The following is a 4,781-nucleotide window of genomic DNA, read 5'->3' as shown; positions in this document are numbered from 1 at the left end:
TGTGCAAGTATCCATTTTAAAGCTAAGAGTTTGAACTACTTGCACCTGGAACAGTTTTGAAAACTAAAATATTTAAGTTGACCAAAACAGTCCGTGATTAAAGTCCATCTTTTCTGATGTAATCTGTTAGAAAAAGTTTAATTGTGTTCTTGATGATTTTACTTGTATTCCCCCCTTAAAACTTAAGAAAAACATGTAAATGTAGGGGGTATGAACTCACCCTTGAAGCGTGAGTTCGATTCGCACGGTATTCGGGTTCTTTTGGGAAACTTGTCGTGAGATTTGTTACGTGACATTCTTCGTTCGTACCACGATTCACCGTGTATCTTTATATTTCAGTCGTAGCGTGAACTCGATCCCGGTTCTTTTTGGTGAAGCTTCACGTGAGAATCGTAATTTAGTAATTCTTGAGCTTTGAAACACTCTGGGGACCGTTTGTATTAATTTTTAACAAAAAGGGCAGTTTCGGTATTTCTTGACAAGTGTAGGGCTGTTTAGGGAAGTAATTTGACAAATGGGGGTTGTTTAGTAATTTCCTTAATCACCGGTGACCAGATTTGATCAATTTTTACAAATGGGGGTTTATTTTGATATAACTTGGCATTTGTAGGGGCTGATGTGGATAATTCTCACAACAAAAGAATTTGGGGCTTTTGCCCTTATTTTGCCCGATCGATTCCAAAAGAGAGAACCAGTCGGGAGCTTCGGGTGCACGGGACTGCAACATGGAGACAACATGAACGGGAGTGGAGGCGACCGAACACAGAAACCGAAAACATCGGAATCACCACCATCGCCGCCCGGCTCCGACGTCCCTGTGAAGGATCTACCTCCATCGTCGGAAATCTCGGCCCGAGGAAACGAGGCAGCAGCCGCAGACGAGGTTCAAGGAGACGGGGAAAGATCGAGCAAATCTCATGTAGGGGCGCTGGCCGATGGCGATCGTCGGCGTCTTCTTTCTTTTGTGCGTGTGGTTGGAACGGACGGAAGCAAGCAGCGACTAGGTAAGCGGTCACCGAAAGGAAAAGGGCAGGGGTTGAATCGGAGAGTTATTATCGGTACTTAATTTGGCCGGAGAAGGGAGGAGATCGGCGAAAAAGGGAGAACACGAGGATAGCAATCTCCGGCGATCCGTTAATTTGATTGAGCCGTCGTCTTCGTCTGATCAGGAAGGAACACAAACTGAAATTGAAGGCGACAATCGGGTGGGGTCTTTGATCCATCATCTGATTCGAGAAAGGATAAGTATAACCGATAGTAGCAATCCCTTCCTTCCTCTTCTCTGGATGCAGTAGACCGGAAACAACCCGCAACAGCAACAGTCGACGGTGGCTAACAGGTAAAAGAAAGTTCTTTTTCTCTTTTTCGTTGTGGATTGAAATCGATGGGGGGGGGGGGGTATTTGAGATGTTTGTTCTTGGTTATTTTTATTGAAAATTGATGAATGGGATGATTATTTTGATAAGAATCGATGTAGGGAAAAATGTTTGGGTTTGGTTGTTGACAGGAATTGTTAGGTTGTTTGGGGTTGGGTGATTCAAAGAAATTGAAGAAGGGAAAAACAATTGTTTTGTTGTTTCATTTGACAGATAAGTTGAAGTTATACACGAATTTAAGAACCAAGTGTTCTTACTGGAAACGAGTTATAGAAAGAAAAGAATATGAATTGGGTTTGTTTGATGGTTTGCAAGAAACAAGGAGAAAAAGAATTGAGTGTGCTGGAATCACGGAAGATGATTTACAGTTGCCTCAATTTGACAGCTCACATAATTGCTATATATTTGAATACTTGTAAATTTGTTAAATATTTGTTAGTGTATAATGATAATGGTTATATATTTGACTAGTTGTAAATGGTTATATATTTGAATAATTGTAACTTGTTATATATTTGTTAGTGTATAATTTATTTCGAATATATATACATCATATATCATACTTGTATTTAGATATTTTGCAAAAGTAATTAACACACACACACACATATATATATATATATATATATATATATATATATATATATATATATATGTACATAATTTATATATATATATATTTGAACTTATATATATAATGAGGACGTAACATTTATTAATTCGTTAAATCTCGGTTGGTTAAATTAGAAATACAAACACATATACTTAATAGACCCCAATTTACGTGCCATTAGTCTTTATTGCATAACGGCTCACGGGGGTTTGATCGTCGAACTCTGACCGAATTTTACCGGTTTTTACATTATCCCCCTGTTGAAGGGAATTTCGTCCCGAAATTTAAGAAAGGAGTACCTTAAGAGAAAAGTTGTGGGTTTTCGGTACCAGTTTTAATTTATTACGATATTAGATACATATGTTTGGACTAGTTTTGTGAAAATTTGCCCCATTGGGTTTGCTAATTATTTTCAAACTATATGACGAGTAATATAAAATTTACAAATATGTATAGGTTCAAAAGGATTTTATCAGATTTGAGGAATTATTTCAACCAAATGAGTTGTGTAAATTAAACTTAGCTTTGCTAATTTTATCGGTGAAATTAAAATTCTTAGTTTACTATACGAAAGATTTTGATTGATCATCAACCGTCAAAACCACTTAGGATGTTAATGATGTATACCGTCGTGGTGAACATACGATGCTTTGATTAGGGATAATCGACTACAAGATAAGTTTTGTATGGATGAAAAATATATATGGACTTGTTTATGGTTTACAATATTGTTAGGTTTTCACATTTAGTGGAATGAAGTTGTTTGATAGCGATGAGAATGATTGATTTATTCTACTTTGCTGATATGGGAATTAAGGGTTCAATTATTTCTTCGTAAATTTAAAATGCTAAAGCATGACAATGTTAGAATTATAACAGAGAAGGGAACTGAATACAAAACATGTTTCTCTTCCAGATGTTATATATGTATGATAAAACTAGATTGTCTTCCTTAATGAATCTGCAACTCACTAAACCTAATTCTTACTCAAACATAAATTTAAAATTCTGAAACACAAAAGAAATTTACATAAATATTGGTAGTAATGTCAAAGTATGATGTTTACAAAGAAGTTATATGAGACGTAACTACTAATGATGTCAAGTTTATTTTATTACAATGACTTGTTGTTATCATGAGAGATGAAGTATGTTGCCCAAATGAGATGCAACTGTCATATTCTCAAGGGAAACAAAGTTTGTTGCTAAAACGTGATACAAGATTTGTTGCTAAAATGAGATACACGATTTGTTGCTAGAATGAGATACCAGATTTGTTGCTAAAATGAGTATACAAGATTTGTTGATAAAACGTGATGTAAGACTCGTAGATGTACCAAGTCCCCATTCATGAGTTCATAACCCCAGCCTAATGACCGAATTGTGCCCTAGTGACTACTATGTGTATCAAAAACATAGTGTATAAAATGGTAAAATGCACTCAAGCGAATCGTGCAAGTGAGGAGTTGTCTACTTCTGGCTAGCGTTATCCATGATGACCATATACTCAAATGAGTTAATGATTAGTGTGAACTGATTCCAGGGACTTAAATGTGATAAGACCTCATGAATTGACACTAGCATACACATACAAAGCAGCTTATAGCAACCAAGTTTATACGAGTCAAATAATTATAACGAACGTAAGTAGTTTAGCTACGACAAGTCATGTTTTCTTTTGCATGATTGAAGACTTGTAGTATGCAGTGAAAAGAATTTAATCTGAGGTATATGGGAACTGATACGTCGCTTCAAAGTCAAGGATTTGCAGGGTAGACATGTGAAGCATTAAATGCATGCGGCACACAAGTCAAGATTTTAGCAGTATATACTTATACGTGTGTGAATGGAAGAAGAAAGTTACGGCTCAAAGAATATATATATATTCATTTTCTCTTCATTTGTTAGATACACAATAACCATAACATCATAGACTATATATATTCTATTTCATTTGTAATTTTCACTAGTTTATATTCCGCGAGTGTTACCGAAATCATTTATCAATTTTTCAGAAGTGCTTAACTTGTTTTGTTGCATTCCCAACAATTTGCTTATTAATTACTTCTCCCACTTTACTTATATAAATCATCACATTCTTACCGCGACTTTTAACTTCTCCCTCACAAATGGATCCACCTGCAGATCATCAAAACCCCATAGATGACCTCGATTGGTTTCAGTACTTTGATCATCAAGATCTTTTCAGGTATATATAAACGTCACTCATTACACCATCTTACGCACAGAAAAGTGATTTTGTCGACATTTATCAAAACATGGTTTGGATTTGTAGTGATCAAAAAGAGTATTTCATCGTGTTGGATTTGATTATCTTGAGTTTTTTTTTTTTTTTTTTTTTGGATTTTTGCAGTGGTGACATGCTCAACCATCATGATTACGAGTTGTCGGAAAAATTGCATGAAGGGCTCGATCAGAACGTTTCCACAGTACTTAACACGGATCAAAACATCATTTCTAGAAATGAGTTTCACGATCTTGATCCCCTTGAAGATATAAGTTTATGGGATTGTTGGGAGGATGGTAATTTACCATTGGTTAGTTTCAGTGAAGACTATAAATCCGGTGGTGAGGCTACATGTAGTGCTAGTGCTGTCACCACTGATCACGGTGGCCGGAAGGTAACAAAGAGATTGAGACCATTGGAGTTTGAAGAGATAGAGAAGTACTTTGAGATGCCGATAATCATGGCAGCAAAGGAACTAGGGATAAGTTTAACAGTGTTGAAGAAAAGATGCAGAGAGCTAAACATAAACAGATGGCCTCATAGA

This window comes from Lactuca virosa, chromosome 8 (assembly GCF_052849685.1).
Source record: "Lactuca virosa cultivar CGN04683 chromosome 8, Lactuca_virosa_CGN04683_v6, whole genome shotgun sequence".
Lineage (NCBI taxonomy): Eukaryota > Viridiplantae > Streptophyta > Magnoliopsida > Asterales > Asteraceae > Lactuca > Lactuca virosa.
Note: the sequence above shows the minus strand (reverse complement) of the source record.